Raw genomic sequence first — 17,828 nt, 5'->3', positions numbered from 1 at the left:
TAATCATTTGCCAGCTCTAAAATTGATATGTCAGGGCTTTCTTCTTGTTGCATTTTAACTACCTACTTCATTGCAAAATGTTCTGGATGTGATTCTCTTTATTGATGTAGGGAAATGTTGTATGCAGTTAGGGTCCTATTAGCAGTTCAGGAAGGAATTGTAGGCATGCTAGCAGTGCTCAGAAGATAACCCAAATGCAAATGCCCGTTATATCTGCTCCTTTGGCTAGTGATTCCAAGCCATCTAGATATGGTTGGTATGGTTTTATGAGAAAGGGGAATGGTGGAAAGGGGGGGGGGGGGGCCTTGGGGAGGGGTGGAAAGTTAGTGTGGAAATTCTGAATAGAATTCCTTGCTCCAAAGACTGTAAGACCTTGTCTTTTACTTGTAGCTAGTTATAAAAATGTATATCTGAGGGTCTTTTCTCTCACAATAGTATTTGTAAGAAAATTTTATTTTGAAATATTTAAATGCATGGCAAATCAGAAAATAGTATAATGAAACCCTGTATGCCCATCACTTGATTGAATAATTATGAATATCGTCCCACACTTTTTGGTATTTTTACAATGAAATATTTTAATTTCAAATCCAGGCCTCTTATCATTTTGTCCATATGTACTTGAGAACTCATTGCTAAAAAATATGGACTTTTAATACCTAACAACAATGCTACTAACAAAATTCTCAGTAATTCTGTAATACCCTATATGTGATGTCCAGTCCACATTCAGATGTATTCGTGTGGCTGCCTTATTTAAAACAGTATCAGACTGTCCACTGTCCACACTTGAAAATATCCATATGTCAGTTGAATGTCCTTTGTTCTTTAGCAGAATGTCCATCTGCTTGTTTTCCATAGCATTTGATACCAGCAGGCCAGGTGAGAGGACCCAGAGGGGACCCCACAAGACCAGCCCACAAGGTCCCTTGCTGCACAAAGGATGGAAGTCAAACATGAGCCAGCAGGAGGTGAAAGCAGAGTTTATCGAAGATCTATAGAGAGTGCAGATACAGAGTGTCTGGGGGACCCATCAAGGAAAGGAAGGAGTCTTTGGAGTCTGGGGGTTTTTACTGAGGACAGTGGTCCACTGTCCATGTCCTCTTAGACATCCAGGAACAGATTAGAACAAAGATGAGGGCCCAGGTGTTATTCCTTGGAGCCAGGGGTCTTGGCGTTGAGATGTCTATCTCTGGTGGTGTGGAATACACATATGATCGCTTCATCTGGTCATTCTCACCTGGTCCTTCCTTAGATGTTATCTGTTCTAGAGAAATCATTAGCTCCTTGTCCCTTACAAGGAGGACATATGCTATTTGCATTACAAGGCAAGTATCAAGTGGGATGGAGGTGCCAGTCCTAGCAAGGATAGAAGCAGTAAAAGGAGAAAAAGCAGATTTTTATGAAGCCCTTTAGTTTCCCTATCTCACACTGATTTGCTGAAGAAATATGGCTGTTTTCTTTCTCACCAGGCCATTTAACTTGTTCTATTATCCCCCTTCTCTGCATTGCAAATACTACATCACATCAGGTGCCATCTCTTCCACTTTTAATAGCTAGAATTTCTCCATGTAAAACTGCATTCCTTCATCAATTAGAGCCATTTGGTTATCCAGAAAGACTACTGTATAGGAATTGGAGGATAAATGCAGAGATCTTTCCCTTCAGTTGCCAGTTTGCAGAGTGGGTGGTGCTCCAGTTTTCTCCAGTGTCACCCAGTGACTGTTCTTCATCTCTCCTTCCCCCACTCTCCCTGCCCCCTCTATTTCTCCCTTTTCCTTTTCTCTCTCTCTCTCTCTCCTCTTTCCCTCTTCCTTCTCTCTCTCTCCTTCTTTGCTTAGTCCCCTCTCCCTTCCCTCCTCACCCTTACACTTTGTTATCATTTTAAATTTACACATTCTTATATATTCAGTGTATTTCAATCGGTTACAGTGGTTACCTTTTGGTTCTCATATATTCCTATCTTTGGTGAATGGAAGCCCCCACAAGTTGGCTTCTGTGGCTTTTGACATGACTCTCCTCAGGATGTCCCAGAATCACCTTTTACATTTCTTTCTCAAGCCCCAGAATCAGTTATCCCTCTCCAGAGCTCTGCCCCCTTTCAGTGGAGAATGGCATTTAGAAAACATCATCAGGCCCTATGGGTGGGCTTTGCTATTATTAGGTTGTTACAGTTTCTAGAACCTTCTGTGGTTCAGAGCTAGGAAGTACATAATGTTTAAAGAAAGCAGTCAGGACTGAGGGGTAGCCCCACATTTGCCAGTCTTCCATCAGGCCTTTCCCTGGGGATGGTGGATTTTGCTGTTTGTCCATTTCTCTAGGATCCACTTCTTCTGCACCTCTCTCACCCCAGGGGAACTTTGTCCTTCCTGGCCCCAGAGCTTCTGCCTTACTCAAGACACACCCTGCCTTTGCCATCATCCAGTGTTTGTGACCATCACAGAGCTCCCTGATGCTGTGTGGTTCATCAGCCTCTCCGCCAGGTACACTTTCTGCACTTACCTATAGTTTGGGGCTTGCATCAATCTGGTTGTAACATCATTTGCTGACCCATTGACCTGGTTTAAGTCAGAGGCTAAGTCCTCCTTTTGGAGTGAGGGAGCTGGTGGGCAGCCTATAGGACCTCAGGTACTCTCCTTGGATCATACCATGACCCCAATACCCCCATGCTAACTCCACCTACCACTGTGGTCACCACCAGTATTTTAGGGCTCAGGCTATTCCCTGATGTTTACTTGTTTCAAAGATATTATCCATGAGTTTTCCACATGCTATCCCTGTTGATCTGTTTGTCTTGCATTGGGAATTTGGGGGAATCCAGAAACCATGCAGACACTCTTATTCCACTACCCAATAATGTTTTAAATTAAAATCAGCATGTAATTAGACATAGCCTAGACATACACCTCTCATGGAGACATTACAGACAAATTCCCAATGGAGAAGATAAAACAAAGTAAATGCCAGAAAGCATGGCAAATAAATGAGCCCTTGGTGGTTCAGACATCCCTTAGGATTGTTCTAAAGAAGCGATGCCTTTATTCTCTTTCCCTCACAATTCATCCTGACCTTTGTGCTAAGAATAGTTCAGTTGTTTAAATATTTCTAGTTCACCTCTAACTGCTGGTTACAATGAAAGAAAAGAGCCATTGTCCCTTCCTTTTAAGCACTTCTGTAGAGCCACACATCAGAATGGCCTGGAGCAGAGGGTCTGGGGCAAACCAAAAAAGACTAGAGAGTAGCTCTTTGCAACCTTGCAGTAAAAAGCCTTGGGGCTTTAAAACAGAAAGAAAAGAAAAAGAAAAAAAAAAAAAAAGGAAGGCTTGGAGCACAAAGATGGTATTATGGAAACTTATTTTGGCCTGTGTAAAAAGAAGTGCTGAAAAAAATAATAATGAACAAGCAAAAAACCCATTCTGTAGCTTAAAGTTGTGTCCTAAGAAAAACTAAACCTGTTCTTAAAACATTTTTTTTAATTAAAGTACATTGATATACAATGTTGCATTAGTTCCAGGTATATGACAGTGAAAATCTGTCCCCCCCTCCCCCCGCCTTTTTTAAGAGATCAACACACTCTTTGGTATGCTAATGTGATACACATACATATAGTAGCAATGCATATAATAATGATTTATTTGAAGATGAAGCTAGTGGTCATCATTCCCCAAGCAAACTTGACCAACCAGCCCTTTTATATTTATGTTTTAACAGTTCAATCCCAAGAAACACAGCTATAGAATGAGTGCAACAGGGGCTCTAGCACTTATCAGCACCAAAAAGCTTCTGTGATTTTAAGAAAGGTACTAATATTTATTCTTTAACTGCTTATTTGAGAATTAGTGTTTACTGAATAGCCTGGTGTTGTCCCAGGTCATACTAGTTATGCCAAAGACCTTACACTTAGGTTTCTGCTTTCGAGGAGATGACTGTGTTAGGAAATCATCATAACAGAACATGATGAGTAGAGCAGTCATAAAGTATCAGAAGTATGGCTAAAAGAGCAAGTGACCTTTATACTAAGAATGGTTTTATTGTTACTTTATTTTATTTTATTTATTTTATTTTTTTTTTTTTTATTTATTTTTTTTTTTTTTATTGTTACTTTAAACATTCGTAGTTTATTTCTAGTGTTAAAAGTTAAACAGAGACATGTTAAAATTTTTGACTTTATTTGCACAAACATCAAATCAAGTCAGGCAGTACCAACCCAGAAGTGGTCAGGGGTGCCCCATTGACAGGAACTAGGGGTAAAGTTTTGAAGGAACAGACATGGAAGCAAAGCTAGGAAATTATTTAATTAGTCGTAGTGTACAGTTTCCTTATTTGGGAAAGCCTAGTTGACTGTTTATGTTTATTTGTTCTTAAATCTCATTTTCTGGAAGACCAATGCATTTATAGGAATTGACTCTGGCTTAGGTTTTGGTTTGCTTACAAAGGCAAACCTGGGATGCCTGGGTGGGATGCCTGGGTGGCTCAGAGGTTGAACATCTGCCTTTGGCCCAGGGTGTGATCCTGGCATCCCTGGGTCCTGAGATTGAGTCCCTCATCAGGCTCCCTGTAAGAAGCCTGCCTCTCCCTCAGCCTGAGTCTCTGCCTCTCTGTGTCTCTCATGAATAAATAAATAAAATCTTAAAAAAAAAAAATCAAAGGCTACCAAGGCATTAGAGCCACTGGTCTAATGGCCTCTTTGTTTAATTGTTTTAATACTAGTCCTCGTCTCTGCCTTGGAAAGTCAGAAAGGCTTCCCAGAAGTGGCGCCTAGAGAGTACAAGTCTGAGAACTTGCATGACAGAGAGTTGGGAATATCCAGTCCAGTTATGTCAAATTATATTGTGTGCTTTCCCATTGGAAGGTGAGCTTGGAAAATTCTGGGATTGAGATGCTGAATTCAATACCTGATTTTAAATAAAGCAACAAAAAGCATTAGTACAATGTTCAAGTTACGACTTCTTGCATTAATGGAATATTGTATGGAAGACTTGGTGGTTTTGAAGTGGGAGAGCAAGATTCTTGTCTCACAGAGTTGAAGAATGAATCTCACAGACAAAGGAGAATGAGTAAAGCAATAGAGTTTTATTGAGCAAGGTTACAGAAAAAGCTCTCAGGAGTGAGAGGGATCCTCACAGGGATGCCAATGTGGGCCTCCACTGAAAATCTTTTAATTAGAAGTGACCAGAGAGCTTGCAGCCTTATCATTCTTGGAATGCCTTGGTTAGAGAAACAACTGGTGATAACATCTTTAATGGCTTACTTCTTCTTTGGGTTCTGGTTATTCTTTGTCAGTCACAAGTAATTGTCATATAAAGGCCCTACCTCTGATGCCCAGGGCAGAATGGTCTGGTTTGTTCCCTTATCTCTGGTTTTTTAGCATTTCTGTTAGCCTGATGGTGTAGCCTCCTACCTATCTCTCCCTACCTAGACCCACCTGTCCCTTACCCAATGAGACCCTTCAGATGTATATCAGTGGGTCATATACCTGGGGGATGATTTCCAACACATATCTTCATGGGGAGGGAGGTAGAGATAAAGGAAGTTTCCAAAGGAATTTTTATATGTTAAATTAGACTTACAGGATCCTAGGGGTTGGGTTAAGATTGCCTTTTGCCCTTCATAAAGTGTCAACATCCAGGCAGTTGATTCCTAGGGAATGTCACTCTAGGGAAATGTCACTGCTTGTTTCAAGGACTTGTCAATGGGCTGCAAGTAGTAAGGAAATTTAATAATTTTCCTTTGCCTTTGTTTCTTTCATCAGTTTGGCTTGTGTGTGTCACACCTACCTGGGTGTGTCTCATTTCTGTGGTTCATTAAACAGTGGGACACTCCTTAACTGATTCAGTATGCACTTCAATCTCTTTTTAAAAACTTTGAGGGCTGCCAAGAAGACTAGCTAAGACAAACCATGGAAAATGATAAGAGGCAATTTCATAGATGCTCAAACAGTGATGATGAGTATTATTGACTCAGTTAATACTTGCTGTTGGTTAAAACCTACAACTCAGGGCACCTTGGTGGCTCAGGGGTTGAGTGTTTGCATTTGGTTCAGGTTGTGATCCCAGCGTCCTGGGATTGAGTCCCGCATTGGGCTCCCCATAGGGAACCTGCTTCTCCCTCTGCCTATGAATAAATAAATAAAATATATATATAAAAAAAAACACAAATCATACAAGCCTAAATGTCAAAAATTGTGAAATTCCTCTTTGGATTCAACTCAATGCCAGAATCAGAAATACTACTTATTTTGTAAGTGAAAATAATATCATTAGTAAAGTGCTACAATTTGCCATTTTGAAACATGTCCAATTTAGCAATCTAGGAAAGCAGTATTTTCAGAGTAAGTTCCAAGAGCAGCTTACAACAATGTCCCATGCCCCTTGCAATGCAGTCACTGTGTATTCATTATATGCATCCAAGGTAAAATGCATTAACCACATTCAAAAAAGGTGCACTGTGTTTTTTCCATTTTTGTTGGAAATGGTACCTCCAGTTTTATAATCACTTATTTTGGGTCTACTAACTTCTTTGCATAACAAATTCCTCTGATTTTTGTGATAAATCCTGATGGTTTGATGCTTAGTCTGATTCCCAAGAAATTGATCATTTTCTTCTCTGCTATAGTATGAAAACTTCAATCAAGAACTACACAAGTGAGAAATTTCCAGTTTGAAAGTGTTTAGCATTCACCTCTTTCCAGAATACAATGAAACCCTGGGGTTCTATTGCTGGGTCAGGAACCCATTTATCATGTGTCTTTAAAAGTTTGATTTCCTATTTGTTGCCATCTGTTCCTTACTCTTTCATGTTATGGATTTCAAAGGCCACAGTATATGGAGTTCAGAAGAAACACAGGGTGCTTGGAAAAGGACACAATATAATGATATAAGGTGGGGGAGGGGAACAGCTCCCTCTTCAACCTGGTATGCCTCAAAACAGCTCCTCTGCTTTTAATCTCTGTTACCAAATTGTTCTCTGGGGTCACAGTGAGTTCATCACTTTTCATATGTAACTGCAGACAGCTCTGGAGTGTCAGAGCAGTTCTTCCCATGAATACACTGTGCATGTTGGTAGAATGCCTGCTGGAACATTTGGATCCTCAGCTTTCCCTAGGAAACATTGGGCTCAGTGCTTCACCTTCATGTCACAGAGCTCATGAAGATGTTAGCTGGCACCTCAGGGTGAGAGAGATAACCTGGGCATGACCAGCACACTCTTTCCTCTTTCTGAAGGCACTTAGTACTATCTGAGTAAAACTGTGGGAACAGTTAATCTAAAAGACTGAATAGATTTATATCTTTCAAAAGCAACTGAGAACAGACAGATGGCCTGAGTGGAAAAACAAAAAATGAAAAGACACAGAACAAAATAGGCACTGTAAAATTCTCCCAGATTACTTGATGACTATTCCTTTCAGATGCATTTCTATTTCCTGGTGGCCCAGTGCCCTCCTGGTAGAGTGCTAGACTCTCCTATATGGTAGCTTGCATTCATCTTCTCCTGAACCACGGATCAACCCATTTCCATTAGCCAACCCCAACTCTTTTCATACCCTCACATTCAACACAGCACTCCAACCATATCATCATTTACCCTATTATCTCCACCCCAACTTAGATCCCATTTCTTTTTTTTTTTTTGTATATGTTTTTATTGGAGTTCGATTTGCCAACATATAGTATAACACCCATTGCTCATCCTGCCAAGTGCCCCCCTCAGTGCCTGTCACCCAGTCACCCCATCCCCCTACTCCAAAGATACAGATGCAGTGAAATGGCAGGAGACCTGCACCCCAATGTTCATAGCAGCAGTGTCCACAATAGCCAAACTATGGAAGGAGCCCCGGTGTCCATCGAAAGATGAATGAATAAAGAAGATGTGGTTTATGTATACAATGGAATATTACTCAGCCATTAGAAATGACAAATACCCACCGTTTGCTTCAACATGGATAGAACTGGAGGGTATTATGCTGAGTGAAGTAAGTCAATCAGAGAAGGTCCCATTTCTAAGGTGAACCTATACTCTGTATGTGTGTGTACATATATGCATGTGCATGTGCACTTGCTTGCATGTGTGTTCAAGCAGAGTCACTTCTAAAGATGATTGGAAAATACCACCACCAGTAGCTCTATTTTCCTTTATTGTTCTTTCATTTCCTCCTTCATCCTCCCTGGCTCCAGGCCGACTAATGCTAATGCTCTTACCATCCACAGTCTACCATTGTTAGCATATGTACTCCTTATGGCCTCTGAAAATTCACTAATATTTAGATAGGGCTGACCAACCAGATGTACAAAATTGTTTTGGTTTAATATTTTTGTGTTTGTTTTAGTCTGCTCAGGCTATGGTAACAAGATACCATAGACTGGGTTACTTAAACAGCAAAAATTTATTGTCTCATAGTTCTGGAGTTGGGAAGATCAAGATGGCAGCCAGTTGGGTTCCTGGTAGGACCTCCTTTCCTGTCTTGCAGATGGCAGCCTTCTCTCTGTGTCTTCACATGGTAGAGACTAATATCAGGACACATCCTATCTCATTAGAGGCCCCATGCTTATGATCTCATTTGAGCTTTAATTATATCCATAAAGGCCTTATCTCCAAATTTAGTCACATTTGAAATGGTTTAACGTGATGGAGTTTGGAAGTGATGGTCAAGAAAGAATTCTTGAGATATCTTTGGTGCAAAAAGGTGATTTTATTAAAGCATGGGAATAGGACCTGTGGGCAGAAAGAGCTGCATTGGGGTCATGAGGAGAGACCCATTAGATACTTTCAAGTTGGGAGGGGGTTACAGGTAACATAAGTCTCTAAGGAATTTTGGAAGCAAGGTGTCCAGGACCTTGAGGAGGCTAGCTATTGTTAGGAAAAGGTCATTTATTACTGTCTAATAAAACCCTCATTATGAGACTCTTCAGATGTATATCAGTGGATCATATGCTTAGGGGATAATTGCTAACATATATCTTGGAGAATAGAGATAAAGGAAATTTCCAAAGTAATTTTTGTGTGTTAAAGAAGATTCACAGGATCCTAGAGGTGGGGCCAAGATTGACTTTTGTCCTTGGCAATGTATTAAGTCAAGGCAGCTGAGTTCTTAGAGGAATGTCAATCTGCCTGTTTCAAGAACTTGTCAGTAAGCTCTAGGGTAATAAGGCAATATATTTTTTCTTTTTTGTTTTTAAAGGTTTATTTATTTGAAGGAGAGAGAAAGAGAGAAAGAGAGAGAGCTAGTGGGGGGAGGGGCAGAGGGAAAGAATCTTAAGCTGACTCCCCACTGAGCACAGAGCCCAGTGGAGGACTCCGTCCCAGGACCCAAGAGATCATGACCTGAGGTAAAATGAAGAGTTGGTTGCTTAACCGACTGAGTCACCTGGGTGCTCTGGAAATTTAATTTTTCTTTTGCCTTTGCTTTTTCCATTGACACTGGGTGTTAGAGCTTCAACCTTTGGACTTAGTAGGGAAACATTCAGTCCATAGGAGGGTTGGAAATTCCTCTCTCAACATCACGTGTTACTTTTAGCTGCTAGATTGCACTGCACTTACAAGAGCCCCTATTTCAACCTTCATGACATGGAGCAGGGCAGTAAGAGCCTAGAGTTCAAAGGCCAGAATTCAATAAATTCCTTCATATCTCACTGTCAAATCTATTTATCTTCCAACATTTCAGGATGGAGACATTACAAGCAGGCACATAGTAGCAGGGATAGTTTGTTAAAAGCTGATTTTTATGCTCTAGTCCTGTGCCACCAAGAGCTGCTTGTATCATGCTGGCAATTTGGGGGATGTTTTTGGTGGGGAGTCTAAAATCAGCATAACCATGATGCTCTGTTCCAAATCCCCAGAGTCCTTCATTCTACACTTTTTTCATCAGGGAGAGAAAAAGAAGATAGTCCTCTTACCAACATACACCCTATTTACTGGAAGTCTTATCTAGATACATGCACTTGGGACTGGATTTGTATAACAGACATATCCAAATACAAAAATCTGGGCATGCAACAAGTAAGGAAGGCCATGTTACAGATGTGTGGCCACTGAAAGGATGGAGCAGAGGTTAGGGCCAGAAGCACAGATTCCACAATTTCTGTCTGACTGAATTACTAATTCTATTTGTGCTATGATAATGCACTATCATATAAACACAAAGCCATCTGACCGCACACATGCACCCTAGCCACATCTTTCTGGAGGTGATTGTTCCTTTTTTCAGTTACATAATACATCAATGATGAATGAGTATTGATTCACTTACACATATTTATTGAGTGGCTGTTATGTGTAAGGACTCCCAAAGTACTGGGGAAGCAGTAGACTGAAGACCGCATTACTCAAAAGTGACAAGTTCTGGTTATAGTCAGATCATGAGGTTCTAGTTAAGATGTTTCTGGACTTTTTACTGACATATATGCCATATACTTAGCAATCTCTTATGCTATATACTTTTCAAGCTTTCCCATTCAGTTCTGTACACAAAAAAGCACAATACATTCTTGAAACTAACAAATGCATAGCACTTCTACTATAATATACAGCTGAACATAACTGAGAAATATATGTGACTCCTATCAAGAGTTAGTACCGAGCAATACAATTAAATATTGACACAGATATTAGAATAACATGGAAAAGCCCATAAAGTGCAGATTCTGAGGCACCCTTGCACATCAGCCCTGGGGATGGTCCCTTGCCACAGGAACTGTCTATAGTTTCTCTGGCTGATTCTTAGGCTGCAAGCTCTATGCTAGAATGCAGACTGGTGCCCGGACCTAAGTAATTCACTCTCACAAACTCATCTTGTTAGAATTATTTTTCAAATGTGCATTTATTCAAAATTATATATAGTAAAATGTCATTGACCTGAGAAGTTATTTTCAAATACTCAGGACTTTTTGTAGTCAAATCCATTAATCACTGTTTTATTGGCTTTTATTTAAGTTTTTCATAAGTGATGTTTAAGAGGATACACTCAGGAATCAGAGACCATGCTCTGAATCTGTGTGACGTGATGCCTAGACATACCTGGGCTTCCACTCCTGATCTATACAATGGAGGTAAGGATTCCCGTTTCTCAATGTGGTGCTGAGATTTGAATGAGATGACCTGAGGAGGATGCTTAGCTGAGAGGCCAGTATAGAGAGAAAAGAGTTTTCCACACAGCCATCAACAAAGAGGTTTGTGCTGAACTTTGGTGGCCCCACTGAACATCCAGCTATGCACAGCTGGATTTGCAAGTGCTGCAAATCAAGAGTGGTCCTGCTGAGGGGCAAGCGGTGTGTGGGTTCAGTGGTCCAACTAGCAAGATGTGCATTTGACCGAAATGAGCTGTTGCCAGTTCAGGCTGCTAATGGGCAACTGATATTTACAGGAAACCTAAAAAAAGCATTCTTTGATAACTGAGGACATGGTCTTAAGGTGATGCCAAGCTAAACTGAGTGAAAACAACAAGAAAATAAAGCTTCTAATTTTATTTTTTACCGAAGAATGATCAGTTCATCTTAGAGAGAAGAGCCTTAGGTGGTAGATTTCTTTAAATTCTTGATTTCTACTTTGTGAAATATTATTTGACAGATGACAAGTTTCTCTGTTTTCATTTGTTCCTCCTGGCAAGCAATGAAATGAGTTTTAAACGGATGACAAACATGCTTCATTTCTTTCTGATAGGTACCTGATCATATTACTGAATTTCTGAATGATAAGGATATATAAAAAAGTTATCTTTATTACCACATCTCCTACTCCCTTAGCCATAGAAAGACTGGAAAGAGAAAACAAAACAGAACATTAGGCTTGGTTTTCAACTGGCATCTCACTTCTGGCCTTAGGTTGAGGAGAGAGATGAAGCAGTGTGTGCAGCTAAGTAAAGGGAGCCAGACTGAGAACAGACAGTTTGGATCCCCGCCACCTGATTTTATCCAATACTGCACATTAAAAGTGCTCTTTTGAAGGAGGATCAAAATGGTTCTAGGCCTTAAAAACTCTTAAAGTATATTTTCCCCTAGTTTTATTGAGATGTAATTGACATATAACATTGTATTAGTTGAAGGTGTACCATGTGACAATTTATGGATATATGTATTGCAGAATGGTCACCTTATATTGTTACAATTCTTTCCTTGTGATGAGAACTTTTAAGATCTATTCTCTTGGACACTTTATAATACACAATACACTATTGTTAACTATAGTCACCATGGTGTACATTACATCTTCAGAACTTATTAATGTTATTACTGGAAGTTTGTACCTTTGGACCACCTTCACTCATTTCCCACCCCCATGGCAATCTGTCTCTGGCAACCACCAATCTGTTCCCTGTATCTATGAGTTCAGTGTTTTGTTTTTCATTTTTCACATATAAGTGAGTTGGTATGATATTTGTCTTTCTCTGGCTGATTTATTTCATTTGGCTCTGGAGGAGGTGGCCCTCAGGGCAAATCCCAGCTCAGCCCTACTACTAGGGTCCTTGACCATGTGGATCACAGTTCTGTGTCCATGAAAGATGGGCAGTACTCCCAGAGTTATTGTGAAATGTAAAGGAGGGAACGCACGAGAGCTCCTGGCATGAGGTGTTGTGCATAATAAGCATTCAATAACTTTTGCAGATCAGGTTGTTGCTGGGTTTAACATTACCACTATGCAATACAATGAGGCTCATTGAGGTGCGATTACCCCAAGAGCACACAGCTAATAGTTGGTAAAAAAAAGTGGATGTCTCTCTAACATTGGAAGCACAGGGTGAGGAGTAGATGGAAAGATCCTTCTGGTTTCTTCTATAGGAAACTCCTGAAAGAACAAAAACTCCTATTTAAAATTTGATATATTAGCTACTTGCTTCTGCCCTGAATAGCTCTCACAACAAAACTTGCCTCTTTGTTCCATCATGTAAACAAGAAGTTGATGTTCATAGGAGGGCTTGCTGAGGAGATACCAGTGGAACTCTCCATAGCAAAATAAGCATCAACCTATTCCTTTAATTATTGTTCTTTAATAAGTGCTCACCTGATCTTCAAAGCAGTGTGGATGAGGTGGCAGTTGCATACGCCCTGGTGGGAATGACCCTCACAGGTGACATCCTCAGGAAACAGAGTAGTGGAGCTCATTCATGTACTTGGGGCTGGTGTCCAGTAGAGTACATACAAGCAAACATCAAATATTCATTTTACAGAAGCTGTCTCACAAGGAAGAATTAAGGCTAGATGGAACCGAAGCTTATTGTACAAAAGGATCACATACTGACAGACATTTTGGGTTGAAGTGAATTTGTTTCTTACTGAAACAAGACAAGACTTTCTAGAACATATCTCAATGCTAGCATTAACTCGATTCCTATCTGATGTGCCTGGGTAAAGGAGAATACATCCCTTACTGGGAGGGTGAACACTGCAGCCTCAAGTGAAGACCTACCACATAAACTTCTGTGGCTGGTTTGTCTTATTTCTTCTTTATTCCTCCCTCCCCTTGCCCTCCATCCTTCCTCTCCTCTCCCTCCCTAGTTCCTTCCTTCCTTCTTCTTTTCTTTCTTCCTTTCTTTCTTTCCTTCTTCTCTTCAGATAATGTCCCCATCTCTTCCAAACAAAAATCAGAAGAAAAAGTGGGATGAATGTTTACCAGCTTCTCTGTGATCCTTCAACAAAGAAATTACAGCAGATACAGTTCAACCTAGATTATTGGCTGACATTGTCTGTGTGTAGCTGTGAAGTGTTACATTTAAGTTTAGTTAGTTTATATGGGACAGATGTGGCTTTCCCTCTTACTGTAAATCATCTTACTACATTATGTGGTTGAATTCTACGAGCCATACTAGAAAAACTGTCTCAGCACTCTTCACTGTATGCCCTGTTTTGGGAATTTTACATGAAACAAATTGAGAAAAACCACGTTTTTCCAGAGAGCGGCATATTAGTCAAATATTTAGGATTTCTACCAAGTGCCTGATGCTTCACAATGACATCACTTCTCTAGCTGAAGACACTAGCACATTCAGCTAAGTACAGAAGATGCAGGCCTTTCCTTCAGAGAGCTTGCATTCTGGCATAAGAAGAGTGACCCCTTTTCTCTTTTAGAGGAGGGGGTCAGAAAAGTCTTCCTATTAGACTCCCGATAGTAAATGCTTTAGACTTTATGGTCCATTGGATCTCACCATTGCTCACCCATGCCCTTGTGGTGAAAACAGCCATGATGGGCATGGCTGTGTCCAGTGAAACTTTATTTACAGAAATATATCTTAGGTGGACTTGACCTGAGAGTCCTAGTGTACTACCCCTGGGATATGTTCATCAATCCCCACAAAATCTTTTCTTAGGGCCTCTATATTTACTTCATTTTAAATTTTTTATTGATGTTGCTTATGTTCCCTACTCCTTTTAGCTGTCTCCAGCTTCTTAGCTCATCCATATTTTATGAATGCAGAGAACACCATCTCCCACATTCTGTATAGATAAACAGTCATCTCTACACATCTCTCTGGGAATAATCCCCACTAATCCAAACCAATATAAAGTGGAGAGGAGAAATAGAGCAGAATGTTTGTCTTTAGCTTCTGTCTGCTGCTTGACTAACTGCATCTGCTTTGATTTCTAAAGAAGAGATTAAACAGAAATTCTTCTCCATTAAGTACCTTTAGGGTCTCTACCAGTGTGTTGTCTTTTGGATATGCAGCTGTAGGACATGGCTGCTGTCCCTTAAATGTGAACAGGTCAGGAAGAGAGTTAAAAAAGCAAATAGCCAGTGGAGTAGAGCATAGTAAAGTCCACAAGCAGAGTTCAACATAGGATGTCACTGGCGTACATGGAATGAGCAGCTAACTCAATACTGGGAACTGCTTCTTCTTGACGTTTTTGGTCTATATAAATAACTTAGAATCTTTGAGGCTGGAAGCCTGGTTTAGGGCTAAATCCTAGGATGAGAAAAATGTCCAACAAACATCCATGGGCTTCACCATGTCCCAGGTTATTTTACGGGGGCTGGACAACATGCCCAGTTTGCCAGGGACTGGCCACTTCTGTGCAGGAAAGCCTCTCTCTGAAGACCACAGAATCAAGTCCACATAAACCCTCGATAGGGGCAGAATTGAGGTAAATGTTGACAGGTAGCTAAAGCAGAAGAAAAGATCCCTCTTTCTCTTCTCTGCCTCCAGAAACACCTGTAATTCATTTTGAACTTTCCCTCCTGATTGCAGACCACAGAACTGGCCTTTATTTTACCAAAGCTAAAAAAAAAATGAGTTTAGTAAGAAGAATACTTGTGAACACATTTTCCCCCACATGGGAGACTTTCAACTGTATAGTTCCCATAGTGTTCAATGGCACATTGCCCTGTCTTCTCCTAGCCGGGGATTCTTCCCCGGTTTGGGTGGCTTATAGCTATGTGAGTTTATTCTCTATCATGCACACACACCTGTACACATAAACACAGGCACTAGCACATGCTCACTTTGAAACTCACAACTTAAACTGATGCGTAATTTTGTTTCTAGTGAATTGCCAACTATGACGGATGTCACTCTTATATTTCCCTTGATAACAGATAAGTATAATACAGAATATTACTGACAGTGCTTATTCTTAGAAGATATGATAGAAGTAGATCATGGTACATTTTGAACATTTAAAACTTGACATTTTAGAGGTCAAGTGCCAGGAGTGTAGAAGTAGCATTCCCATAGCCTGGAAAGGAACACACTCTGTAGACCCTGCAGATACCTTCCAGGGACATAGGGAAGAGCTATGAGGACAGCCCTGGTATAAGCATTTTGCTTGACAACATGGTTTGTCAAAGCACACCAGGAGGCCTTGTTCCTAGGAATATTCTCCATTTTCTTTCACCCTGGTCTTCCCAGATTCCTTAGAAGATCTAATATTAAAGTAAAGACCTGGGAAGAAGTGAGCCAGTGAGGGAAGGCCAGGGCCAAGCTTGCCTGCATCTGGACTCTAGTCACACAGGTCTCCTTGTGTCCACTGAGAGGACCAATGTTGCGTCCTTAGTGTCATTGCAGCTAACAGAAGCTGGCCATGTGCAGATAGTATTTTGTACATGCCATCATGCCTTGTCTTCCTTCTCTCATCTCTTCACCATTTCTGTACAACACAGAACCTTCCATGAGATGTAAGCAAACACCTCATATGCCCAGAATCACAGGAAGTCCTGAGCATACATAAATATGCATCATCCTCAAGTTACAGGGATAGATTTAATTGTACCCTTTTGGCAGCTCTCTTTTTAAAATGTAATTTGCAATTTGGAATTCCTAAAGACAGCTCATCAAATGTAAGTTGCTCTGTGATCCTCAAACAGAGGGTTGGTTGGGGACCAGGAGGTCCTCTGGCATGGCCGGCAGTGCTGACCACAATGCTAAGGGCTCCTGAGGCTGGAGTTCTCTGATGCCTTGTGTTTGCTTGTTATCCTCTCATTCTGTCTCCTCCCTGATTTTATGATCTCCTAACATTTTGATGCCATCCGTGATAGGTGTTATTGTCTATTGTAATTCTCTCTGTTTCTAATTAGTGTTTTAAGCTTCCATAAGCTTGAAACTCAGAAAATGAATCTTAAAGTAAATCAGAACTGGAGGAGCTTAGGAAGATGATGGAGTTGGAGGACTCTGAGCTCACCCTGTGACTCATTTTCAAATAGATATCATTCACATCCAACTCAATAAGCTGGGGAGTGATCCAAAGACTGGTGGAACATACATACAAGTAAATATAGAGAAGAAGCTACATTTGAAAAGTTGCAAAGCTCAGAAAGACAGAGAGAGGCTCCCATAGGAGAGAGGGAGCTGTGCACTCAGAGAGGGTAAAGAAACTAGCCTTTGAACCAAGGAGCTCACAGGGAGAGGACTAAGCCTCATAATGTTTGGCTTTTAAAACCAATGGGGCTTAATTTGGGGAATTGGTCAAATTAGTAGGACTTGGAACCTGGAGCTTTGGAGGTCAGCTGACTTAGGAGCCAGGAGGGCAAGTTATAGCCAGATGCCACCTTTAAAAAGAGCAGCCTGCATAGAGAAAAAATATACAGGTGGTCAATTACATAATGCTGGGAGCAAACTAGACAGCAACAAATAGCACTGCTTCTCACCCCACTGTTATGCACCTCACCCAGCTGCCAGGTGCACAGCCTAGGCCATGCCAGCACCCAGCCACCACAATAAGCTAAAACACTGCACTGTGCCTATCCCCACATCCCCAGACACCATCTAGCTCTGCAACTAGTTTCCTGCCCCTGTCTGCCCTGGCACACAGCCCCCTACCACACTAGCATTAAAGGGGATCCAGGGTAGGAATAGTGGCCTAGTGCAGATTTTGCTAAGATCACCACCCTTTTCCCATGTTCTCCAGTGGGCATGCACCCCCAGAGCAGGTTTCTAGGTCCACTAACACCACAGAGAGCAAGTACATCCCAAAACAGACAGAAAATAAGTGCAGAGGGCTGCACAGAAAAGAAAAGTGACTCAGACACAACAGCAGAGTGTAAACACACATGAAAAACACATATGCTTTCCTGAAGTTCCAGGTTTTGATGCACAGAGAACTCTGCATTGTAGGGTACTCTAGCACCTCTTCTTAATAAAGCCAAGAGGAAAAGATATAGCTGACATTCTTAGCCCAAATAAATAGACACAGAGAGACAGACAAAATAAGGAAACAGAGAAATTTATCCCCAGTGAAAAAGCAGGACAAAGCCGCAGCTAGAGATCTAGCAAAATGGATATAAGTAACATAACTGATACAGAACTTAAAGCAATAATCATAACGATACTCACTGGACTTGAGAAAAGAGTGGAAAATATGAGGGAGATCCTTCCACAGAAATAAGAAAAATATTGTGGAGGTAAAGGG

The 17,828-nt window shown here is 40.9% G+C and overlaps 1 protein-coding gene across 2 annotated transcripts in view; it reads left to right on the top strand.

Moving 5' to 3' along the window:
• The window catches only part of GABRG3 (gamma-aminobutyric acid type A receptor subunit gamma3), a 675,209-nt gene that overhangs the window by 193,885 nt on the left and 463,496 nt on the right, over nt 1–17,828 (top strand). The window lies entirely within an intron of this gene.

Source organism: Vulpes vulpes, chromosome 14, assembly GCF_048418805.1.
Source record: "Vulpes vulpes isolate BD-2025 chromosome 14, VulVul3, whole genome shotgun sequence".
Classification (NCBI taxonomy): Eukaryota; Metazoa; Chordata; class Mammalia; order Carnivora; family Canidae; genus Vulpes; species Vulpes vulpes.
Note: the sequence above shows the minus strand (reverse complement) of the source record. Positions and strands in the feature narration are given on the sequence as shown.